General features: G+C 42.3%; 1 protein-coding gene across 2 annotated transcripts in view; it reads left to right on the top strand.

Moving 5' to 3' along the window:
* Positions 1 to 11,702: 11,702 nt before the first annotated feature.
* LOC116505859 (mothers against decapentaplegic homolog 2) overlaps positions 11,703 to 11,957 on the top strand; it is a 51,087-nt gene continuing 50,832 nt past the window's right edge. Inside the window, exon 1 of one of the 2 annotated variants that reach the window (XM_032213301.1) lies at positions 11,703 to 11,801. The gene's annotated coding sequence lies outside the window, so the exon portion shown is untranslated. The remainder of the gene's footprint in view (positions 11,802 to 11,957) is intronic. The other variant, XM_032213302.1, reaches the window with a different exon arrangement.

Genomic DNA, 11,957 nt, shown 5'->3' on the forward strand with positions numbered 1-11,957 from the left:
AAATTCTCTGCAGCAAGGTCTGAACAAAGGTAGGGTTAGCCCTCCACCAGAATAGGAATTGCTCAACAAGCCCCCTCATTGCATCAGCCCAAACGTCAACCAAACTTAGCTCAGACAAATCCCTTCGCTCAGGGATTTGTACATGGCACCACAGGAGTCTGACAACAGTCAATAGAATACATGTTCTTGCACAGGAACAGGAAGCTCAAATGCAAAGCCCAAGAAAACGTGTAAATACTCCCCACACACACACACTCTCAACTCCATGTGGTCAGCTACCCAGAATCACACGTGCTTCATCATTAAACCATCTTGCCAACCAGCCTCCATGTTTCCAGTGCCTTTCTAGCAGCTTGGAACTGAACCAGATGGATATTTCTTTCAGCAGTGCCATGGGTTGTTAAGTGAATCACTGCAGCTGTTAAATGAATCACACGGTTGTTAAGTGAACCTGGCTCCCCCACATGTCTTTGCTTGTCATATGCCAACTAGTTGCAAATGGTGTCCCAGATGCCTGCATTTTGAGTACATGGCTGCGGAGGGACGCTACTAATGTTGTAAATGGAGCAAGGAGAAGTTCAATCTAGAAATAAAAGGAACTTTCGGACAGTGAGAACAATCAAGCAATGGAACAGAAGTTGCCTTTGGAAGTTGTGGGAGCTTCATCACTTGAGACTGGACTACGGTTTATCAGAAATAGTGTAGGGTCTCCTGCTTGAGCGGAGGGTTGGACTAGATGACCTATAAGGTCCCTTCCAACTCTGTTAATTTAAAAAAAATGCATGGACCAATACAAGTCACTTTTTTCAGCCCCCTTGTAACTTCAACCCGTTGCTAAACAAATGGTCGCAAGGCAAGGACTATCTTTAATATTTTATTGGGGAAACCTTGGGTGGAGTCGGCCCCGTTGTATTTTAAATGAGTCCACTCTCCCATCTGGAACACCTTGATTCAAGCAAGCCATAGTTTTAAGTAAACTTAGCCCCAGAATGTAAAGTTGACATGGCAAGTTATCTTATCTCTGCCTTTGACGTCCTACCTTCATGTTTATGAAATGATAGTAGAATCTCTAGCTGGAGAATGAGTCTGTTTGCTTTCTTGTTCCTTGATCAAGGGCAAAATACTTTGGCGCTGCAAATGTCAATTATTATTAAATCAACTGTCAACTGAGGCGGCAGCCTTTCCAGAAGGCTGGAGAAATGAAAGAAACATCCTGAGCCTCTTCCAAGGGACTTTAAGAACAATAATTATGACCATCAGTTTATCCAGAGTCAGCTGAGCCATATACTGTACAATATAATCGGTTTGGAAACTATAGTTCTAATAGAATAGAATAGAATAGAATAGAATAGAATAGAATAGAATAGAATAACAGAGTTGGAAGGGATCTTGGAGGTCTTCTAATCCAACCCCCTCCCTAGACAGGAAACCCTACACCACTTCAGACAAATGGCTATCCAACATCTTCTTAAAAACTTCCAGTGTTGGGGCATTCACAACTTCTGGAGGCAAACTGTTCCACTGATTAATTGTTCTAACTCTCAGGAGATTTCTCCTTAGTTCTAAGTTGCTTCTCTCCTTGATTAGTTCAGTTCAGTTTATTGTATTTGTATGCTGCCCTTTTCCCCCGAAGGGGGACTCAGGGCGGCTCACAACTCGAACCGGGGAAGGGGGATACAAACAAAAATTTAAAAAAACAAACATAACAATATATAATTTAAAACTCATACCATTCGAGACGGGGGCAACAGCTCTTTAGCCCCAGGCCTGTCGGAACAGCCAGGTTTTGAGGGCTTTGCGGAAGGCCTGGAGGGAGGTGAGGGTTCGAATCTCCACGGGGAGTTCGTTCCAGAGGGTCGGAGCAGCCACAGAGAAGGCTCTCCTCCGGGTAGTCGCCAGTCGACACTGGCCGGCGGATGGAATTCGGAGGAGGCCTAATCTATGCGATCATATCGGTCTAGTGGAGGTAATTGGCAGCAGGCGGTCTCTCAAGTACCGAGGTCCAATACCATGAAGGGCTTTATAAGTGACGACTAGCGCCTTGAAGCGTATCCGGAGACCAATAGGCAGCCAGTGCAGGTCGCGGAGGATAGGTGTTACGTGGGTGAACCGAGGTACACCCACGATTGCTCGCGCGGCTGCATTCTGGACAAACTGAAGTCTCTGAATATTCTTCAAGGGCTGCCCCATGTAGAGCACGTTGCAGTAGTCCAGTTTCCACCCATTGCTTCTTGTTCTACCCTCAGGTGCCTTGGAGAATAGTTTGACTCCCTCTTCTTTGTGGCAACCCCTGAGATATTGGAAGACTGCTATCATGTCTCCCCTAGTCCTTCTTTTCATTAAACTAGACATACCCAGTTCCTGCAGCTGTTCTTCATATGTTTTATGAATCTATTGAGGCATATCTATTGACGCACAGAAATCCCACTCTAAATTGGTATTGTGCTTTTAGCAACCACAGGTAGTCCTCAACATACCGCTATTCATTTAGTGACAGCTTGAAGTTACAAGTGCACTGACAAAAGTGACAGATGACTGTTTTTCCACATGGCTGGTGCAGCATCTCCATAGTTACGTGATCAAAAATTTGGAGGCTTGGCAACTGGCATGTACTGATGACAGTTGCAGTGTCCCAAGGTCACTTGAGCACCCTTTGGGACCTTCTAACAAGCAAAATCAAGGGGAAATCCAGATTCGCTTAAAGACCGTGTTACCAATGTAACAAGTGTAGTGATTCACTTAACGGCTGTTACAACAAAAGTCGTGAAAAGAGGACAAAACTCACGTCTCTGGTCAATGACTCTCTGGGTGGCTTGCAATTCAAATATATATTACAACTAGCTGGATACCTGTTCTTGCTATGAAAGTATGTGATCGGGCTTGATGCATTGACACTTAAAGCTTGAAAATTAATGTAGAATGTGTAACTCCTTAGCATCAGAGCGTGTTAATATAAGGCAACTGACAGTTGGAACAGGTGGGGAGGGGGAGTAGAATGTCTAAACTCCCAGCTCACAGGCCGGATGAGTCACGTGCTTGCCACGCCCATATAAGCTAACTGGCAGTTGGAACAATGTTCCTTTCAGGTGGGGAGGGGGAGTAGAACATTAGCCTCAACGCGTGTTAACATAATACTGTATAAGAAATCCTGATGATTTAACGGTCATTTCAAAAAATCCTTTCTTAGCAATCACCTAAAAGCCAAGAGAAACATATGGGCTGAATTTTCTGATTCCTGAAAGAAATATAGAACAGGAACCACTGTGGAAATCCCTTCTGGTTCCCACCAGCTGATACTCTTTGACTGACAGGATCTGCAGCATGCCCGACCTTGAGTTAGACAGATAGAGACTCTTGGGAAAAGATGACTCTTCAGGTAACCCTCTCCCAAGTTTCTTGTGCTAAATCCAACTCTTTATATCACCAACATTGCCTTTTTAGGGTCATATCCTCTGCATTTGATAAGGTGAACTTTAATCTTTAGCTGTCTACAAGTCTTTTCATGACAGAATCAAATATATAATGGTGCTGGTTATATTATGACCAGAGGTGGTATTCAGACGGTTCGTACCGGTTCAGGCAAACTGGTAGTGGAGATCGTGGGTGGGCTCCATGACTTCCTATTTAGGGAGGTTTTCGAAGGCAAGTGTGCACACTAGGTATGAAATGCTCCAATCTTCGAAACCCGGAGTGCACACACGTAGCGCTTCTGCGTATGCGCAGAGCATCCGTGATGACGTCTGGGCGGAGCCTCCCACCGCCACCAGTATTGGTTCGCCCGAACTGGGGCAAATCGGCAGAATACCACCTCTGGTGCATATGTGCGACGAACCAGTAGTAAGAATGTTGGAAGCCCACTGCTGATTGTGAGCCATTAGAGAAAATAAAACAAAATAGAAATATAAAATAGTGTGTGACTTAATAACCCACTTTCAAAAATCACGAGAAAATCGTCGGCTGATGGTACGGATTTATAAGAAAAATATAATGCCAGAGGGATTCTTTTCGAAATCATCAGAAATCATCCTGGAAAAAAATTTTAATTGATGGTTTTCTTTTGTTCCACATCATCTCTATGCAGCATAGACCAAAGTAACCTTTGCCTTCCTCTAGGTGGCCTGATAAAGCTTGATAACCTTCAAGCAGTCATAACTTCAATAGACAAAAACGTTTTCACCCAACCGGACAATAAGGATATTTGGGTTTTTGCCTCTGTGCAAGATATGAATGTCTGCCTTGGAAACATGCAAGGTCAGTGATGGGTGGGAAATTGTTTACATCTTTTTCTCTAAAATAGGACCGGTAGCTGGTTCTCGCTCTCAGATCAGTGGCTGGCTGTCTATGCAGAAGGAACTTCTCGAGTGGTGACATCTGCTGGGAGGTAAGTCCTATTGCTCCGGATGATATATTTTCTTTAAAATATGGTTTTTCGAATCTCCCTTTGCACCTGGCTGTTTTTGAATTACATTTTATTTCTTTGGAAAGGGTAAAAAAATACCATAAATATAAAAAAAAAACCCAGGGATGTTTAAGAATGATAGTTCCTAGCCGAAGAACAAGTTCGGAAGAAGTTCAATTATCAATCACTCTGGTGGAATGATGATCCAATTTTCCTTCGTCTTACATTTTTTAAAACTTCCTCCTTTATTTTGGCATTTGATTCTTCTCTTTTTCCTCCGTCTGCCACTTTAGAAAGTACAGGACTACCTTATCTCACAAGCATAGGTTGGTTTGTAAGTCCTGTGGTGAATTTCAACACCAGCACCCAAATTTGACCTACGTTAAACATGTGGGGCAAACCCTGGTGTGGCATTTCAAACTAGATCTAAGGATGTTGTTATTTGAGAATAAATGCTAGAAGCTATTTTTCTTGAAGCCAGAGAAATGTTAATACCGAAGGAAGATTGGCAGGGCAACTGTGATTAGTGATCCAAGGAATTTACTTCCCTAATAATTGGCAGCTTTACCTCATAAATACTGGAAAAAGTATTATGTTTTTCAGTGTCCTGTTAATGAACATTTACAGATGTAAATGCATTTTTAGTTAAGTAGGGGAAGTATCTGATTTGCAGACATATCGGTATATTAATATACATTCTGACCTCAGTTTTCTTCTAGATGTTATAAGATTATATATGAAGTTGGGAGAAACCTTAAACAGATTTTCATCTGGACAAACACATTTAATGACACCAGTAAATTTATTGCCATGTTTGGTGGGGATATTTATGTGTTAGATTTTTTTTTTATTCTTAATTTTTAAACCTCCTTGTGGCATTCTGGAAGCTTGTTATATCCATTGGGAATATTTCATTATAACAGCCTTAGGAAATACAGATAAATTATGTCAGGCTTAGCTTCCTCCAAGCTCACCTTATTTAACATTTTAGGATCATGCTGTTCAAGAGAATGTAATGTATAAGATCTTAAGAACGATCCTGCCAGATCTGATTAATGGCCCTACTGGTAGTAATATTCTGTGTAAAAGTAATCTAGATGCATTTGGGAATCTAGCAAACAACAATAATTCTTTTCCATATTGTTCTTTGCAGCTGACATTTCAGAGATACTAAACTTCTGTTAAGGTTAGTAACTATTGTTATTTTCCATGAATTTGTTCAATTCTCTTTTAAATCATCTAACATAGTGGCCATCATCTCATCAGATGGCAGTGAATTTCAGTTTAATTATGTGTTGTATATGGAGATTTTCCTTTTATTTGTCCAGAAGATCCCCAAATTTAATTCTAATGGATAACACCTAAAGAATGTATTGTTAAAAGTGAGACAATATTGTTTATATGCATAAGCTGTGTTAGCTATAGCTTGTTTTAATTATGATGGAATGAAGTAGGCTCAATCGTCTGCTAATGCTAAATAAAAAAGCATAGTTTAGAAACCATGATTTGTGAAACTTAACCCCCCCCCCAGGACTTAATATGTGATTTGTCATCTTGTGTGAACCATATCAATGTATCTTCTAATCTGAGCTTTATTGATTTATTCTTCTATCTACAGAGTATAATTAAGATTAGAAGATCTTCTAATCTGAATAAAATTCTTCTAATCTTAATTCTATTCTGCAGATAGAACGATAAATTGCATTTTTAAGAACAGCTTGGATCATGAACAACTTTTATTGCTATTTGTATGTCCACCGTATTAATGTATATTTTTAAAAAAAGTATTAATACTCATAAATACGTATATCGAATACATAAATGCAAAAATATGTGTTCAAAGATTGACAATATAACTGTATTCAATTCCTCTTCCAATGCATACAGACAAAAGCAAATTGTTGCTGAGGTTTTAAATTAGTATGCATTTTTTAAATCATAAACATCATATTTAATTTTAATGTGTGAAGAACTGACACAAAAAATCTTGAATATAAATAGGCAAGGAAAAAGCAAATTGTCTGCCAAGACATCGTACAATTTATAAAACTGGCATGGTTTATTGATTTATAATGCATATTAGCTAAGAATTCAAGGGGCACATAAGAACTATATATTTATGAAACATTTTTATAATATACACATATACAAAAGCAATGTTCAATTAGACTTTTCAATATATTCTCATGAATTAAAATGGCAAGCATACAAAAGCGACTTGGCACAAATATTAAAACCTAATGAATTTTGCAAACTAAAGGAGAATTTAAAAAGAAAATTCGTTCAGAGACTTGCAAATAAGAGAGCAAAATACAGTTGATGGAATGCTTTCTTTTCTGGGGGATCCAATTTTTCTATATGACTTTAAGACTTTTCACAGGTTATCAGTTCATTGTTCGGTGATGTATAGCTGTATGTTTTGTATACACTATCACAAAACATTACAAGTTTGGTCTAGTGGTAAAGAAACCAGCCTAGAAACCAGGGGATGGTGAGTTCTAGTTCCACCTTAGGCACCAAAACTGGCTGGGTGACTTTGGGCCAATCTGAGTTCTAGTCCCATCTTAGACACGAAAGCCAGATGGGTGACTTTGGGCTGGTCACTCTCTCTCAGCCCGATCCACCTCACAGGGTTGTTGTAAGAGCCGAGGTGGCGCAGTGGGTAGAGTGCAGTACTACAGGCCACTTCAGCTGACAGTTATCTGCAGTTCAGCGGTTCTAATCTCACCGGCTCAAGGTTGACTCAGCCTTCCATCCTTCTGAGGTGGGTAAAATGAGGACCCGGATTGTTGTTGGGGGCAATATGCTGACTCTGTAAACCGCTTAGAGAGGGCTGAAAGCCCTATGAAGCGGTATATAAGTCTAACTGCTATAACTGCTATTGTTGTGGGGAAAATAGGAGGAGGGAGGAGTATCCTAGCATCTCTATTGAAATTTCTAACAATCATGGCTTCAGTTTGGGGCAGCCTGTAAATCCCACAAACAAACAGTTTCCGCCTTCCCTCATAATCATTTCAAAGGAGGACAATTCCTCTGTATTTTAAATACTTGTTATGTAAAATTGCAGTCTAACACGGTTGCATATCAAATGCCAAGTGAAACTACGTTTTCATTTTCTCCAACTGACTTAGTAAACCTTTATTTACATATTTACTGCAGGGTTCTGTAGGATTTTTTTTTTAAAGATGAGCTAGATTCTATCACTTGAAATCTGTATTCTGGTAAAGACATCTTGGGGTTGTCATTCCCCTTGGGAAGTAATGGTGAACCTTTTGGGTTCAATTCTTAAAAAGTTTTTTTTTTAATTGCCTCGCTTGACTCTGCTGGCGTGTCACACACACCCTCCCCCAGCAAAAAATAAACAATCCTTTACACAGTTATTTATTTTTAAAATAATGCAGTCCAATCACTACTGGTGCTATGTGTCATATATCGAAATGTCAAATAATGACATAATGAAATACGAGTAAAACAAACTCATTTTTGGAATTGTGTTCCCGAAATTGTCAGGTATTGGTGAATGCTGGTGTGTCACCCAAACTATTATGGTATGTCACCCAAACTGTTGTGGTGTGTTACCTTTGACACGCGTGTTATAGGCTTGAATGCTGGCGTGTCACCCTAACTGTTGTGGTGTGCCACCTTTGACACAGGTGTTATAGGCTTGAATGCTGGCGTGTCACCCTAACTGTTGTGGTGTGTCACCTTTGACACAGGTGTTATAGGCTTGAATGCTGGCGTGTCACCCTAACTGTTGTGGTGTGTCACATTTGACACACGTGTTATAGGCTTGAATGCTGGCGTGTCACCCTAACTGTTGTGGTGTGTCACCTTTGACACAGGTGTTATAGGCTTGAATGCTGGCGTGTCACCCTAACTGTTGTGGTGTGTCACCTTTGACACACGTGTTATAGGCTTGAATGCTGGCGTGTCACCCTAACTGTTGTGGTGTGTCACCTTTGACACACGTGTTATAGGCTTGAATGCTGGCGTGTCACCCTAACTGTTGTGGTGTGTCACCTTTGACACACGTGTTATAGGCTTGAATGCTGGCGTGTCACCCTAACTGTTGTGGTGTGTCACCTTTGACACACGTGTTATAGGCTTGCCGGCACTGTCCAAGGGAGACTGCTATCAGTCTGGTTTCAGCAAAATCCTAAGGAAACCATTGTAATTGTAATTCAAGTAATCATAAGGGCCAGCAATTAAAGAGCAGCCCTTAACATCTTATTATGTAACCCCCTTTTTAAACACTGGCTGGTATGCAGGATTTTCACAGCGTGAAAAGAAAGTGCTATCACTCGGAGGTGGCAAACTCTGTTGTCTAAATGCTGTTCAGAAGGCAGTCTTTATCATTTGCTAATGGCTGCAAATCAGGCTACCTGGAAACCATCCTTACAGGGTAGAAGAACTTTGTTTCCTAATAGACAAAAATTAGTGGGGCATTTTTGTTTGAAGGGTGCCGGCTGCCCACCACATTGTGAAGCAAGGGGCAATGATGTTATTATTATGATGATTAATTTGTGTTTAGCACTAGCAAGGAAAGGTAAGACAGACTTAATCATCTGTTTCCTGACTAAGGTCATTCAGCCCATGGTGTGTTTACTGAATCCACACATAAAGTTAAGCCCTAAACCTTGCCTTGGGAAACAATGTCTGGATTCGCCTACTTGATCCCTAAATCAAACAAAGCGGCAGGATGGCTTAGCTCAATGTCCTTGGCACTTTGTAGATCAGCAAAAGAAATGCACCTTTTCTCCCACCCCCCAGGCCCTCTGAAAAGATAATTTTAGGAAGGAAGGGAGGCCCGTCTCTGTAGAGTCGGGGTGGGAAATTTTGAGAGGAGAAAATGTCCCTGCAAATAAGATTAATGCCACTTGCACATTAAGAGTGAGGGGAAACAATTGGCCAAGGAGGACGTAAAATAAATTTTCTTTTACTTTTTGCATCTTTTTTTTTTTACCTGCAGTTGATAGGAAGAAATGGGATGTTACTTCCGACACACTTTTATCAGAACAGAGAATTTCTCTTCCCCTCTCTTGCCTGTTTGAACAATTAGGAGCTGTTTTTACAAATGGTTGCAAATCAGCCAATAATTTAATAAATCACAATGAGGGGGTAACAAGGAAAAAGGTGGGTTTTATGTCCCTCTGATCATACCCTATACAGGTAGTCCTATACTTATGACCATGATTGAGCCCAGAATTTCTGTGGTTGAGTGAGACATTTGTTAAGTGAGTTTTGCCTCATTTTACAACTTTTTTTTGCCACAGTTGTTAAGTCAGTCCCTGTGGTTGATAAATTAACAATCCGGTTGTTAAGTGAATCTGGCTTCCCGATTGACTGTGCTTGTCAGAAGGTCGTAAAAGGTGATCACATGACCGTGGGACATAGCAACAGTCATAAATATGAATCTGTTGCCAAGCACCTGAATTTTGACCACAGACATGTTGCAAACATTGTAACTGGTCCTAAGTCCCATTTTTCAATGCTGTTGTAACTTTGAATGGACACTAAACAAACTGTTATAAATTGAGGACTACCTGTAATCTCTTTTTTTCCGAAGAAATAATGGGAGACAAAAAAAAAGAAAATGGGTAGCTATAAATAAACTCTACTGGGTGATGTTTTTTTATTGTAAGTTGGAATTTGCTGTTTCTGACTTCAAGCCAGTCTTATTGAGATTATTAAAAACTGAATAGTTTTTCTCCACCACAGAAGTCACTATTATGAATGGGGTGACCATATCAATCATTAAAATACATTAAAAATGTGGATTACAATCTCCCCCTTCCTTGTGTTGTCCTATGAATGCCTTGATCAATTGTTGATTCTGGGCAATTAAGTCGTTTTTGACTCCTAAAGACCAGACAGATAGATTTTCTCCATGACAATCTATCCTTAATCTGGTCCTTCAGGTTTTCCAATTGACTAAAACTACCTGTCCTTGAAAATTTGATTTTGGTTGGGTGTGTGGAGGGGAATTCTCTGTGCCCTTTGCAATAATTTTTGTTTCTGGGCTGCACAAATGGAAGTTTTTCCCTTGGCTAGCATCCCTATCAAAACTAGCTCCTTGATGCCATATTGCGTGCATTCACACATGCTGCACCTGGATGCTGGATCAGCTCACTTTCTGGGTTTGCTCAAGACATAAAAAACCAAGTGGCAGGTTTGCACAATGCATTTCCACACACACATACACAAAACCCCACAATCCCAAATGAATTCCTAACCCAGTTCAGCATCATGGGTGAACATGGATCAGGAAAACCTGGTTAAAATGATGTGCAAAGACCAAAAAACTACCCCACAACCCTCTGAATTTGGCTTTTGTTGAATGCATGCTTTTCCATTGCAGGGCAGGGGAGGGGAGATTTAAAAAATGGACCAATTAATATACATGCCACCATTTGGAAATATCTTTTCCTGAGGTTGCATAACACAGACAGACGATCATATATAGCCAGTTGCACACATGCAAGACGTGCAAATCACACAGCGCGCAACAATTGAGCAGAATATTTTATTGCAATTAAAAAAAAAACACGTTCAGGTAAAAGAGTTTCCCCATTCAATTTTCTCCCGGGAGAAAGTCTGGGGCTGCCTAAGCCTCCACCCCCCCCCACACACCTGGGCGTGGTGCTGAGGTGAGAAAGCAATGTTTCTGAGAGAAATAATATTAGTTCTGGGACAAGAAGAGGTTTTCTGTGGTTTTCGAGGGGGGGAGGAGAAGAAAAGCTTTTATTGTTTTTCTGAATAATTTGAATTTCGGGACGTGGCGGCGACGGGGATTATTTCTTCTCTTCCTACTGCGCGGAACGTTATCGGAACTAACGCGGAGGAATCCACTAATCCCCTACATGCGTCTCAACCCAATTTTTTGCGAAGCCCTCTCAGGACTCCGGTCGCGAAAAAACGCGAAGAGGAGGCGGGGAAAGAGGCGGGGCCCAGTATTTGAGGGGCGGTGGGGGGGTTGATTTGATGCGCGCCGCGGCCAATCCGGAGCTTCCTTCTGCCCTCTTCAACCGCCTCCCTCCCCCCAGCGGCGTGAGCGCCCCTCGCGTCAGAGCGATGAGTCGCCTTTCCCGTCACCAATCGCCGTTTGCTGAGGCCGCGAACGAAAGGCGGGGCTTAAGCCAGGCCCGAAGGCGGGGTGGCAGGAGGAGGAATGGGCGGAGAAAGAGGCGTTCGGCGACTAAGCCCCCTCCTTCCTTCCCTCGCTTTCTCCATTCCGCGCCGACGCTGTCTTGGATGGACGGCCGCGCCACCCAACGGCGGCCGGAGCCCATAAGAGAGGCGGGACAGGGCCGGGTGCGGGCAGCCAATGGCGGGTGCGGAGCGGTGAGGGGCAAGCCAGCGAGAAAGAACGAGGGCGGCAGAGGCGCAGCTCGGGGGCGCGGAGGTTGGTCTCAGGGGCGGCCGCCGGGCACGGGTGGCCGAGCGGGAGCGGCGGGGACGAGAGGCCGCGGAGGGAGGGAGAGAGGGAGTGGGGGCGGCAGAGGCCTCAAAGCCTGCGCTGCGCGTGGGGGTGGCGCCCTCGCTTTGTTGTGGTGGGGGA

The sequence above is a fragment of the Thamnophis elegans genome, chromosome 3, assembly GCF_009769535.1.
Source record: "Thamnophis elegans isolate rThaEle1 chromosome 3, rThaEle1.pri, whole genome shotgun sequence".
Taxonomy (NCBI): domain Eukaryota; kingdom Metazoa; phylum Chordata; class Lepidosauria; order Squamata; family Colubridae; genus Thamnophis; species Thamnophis elegans.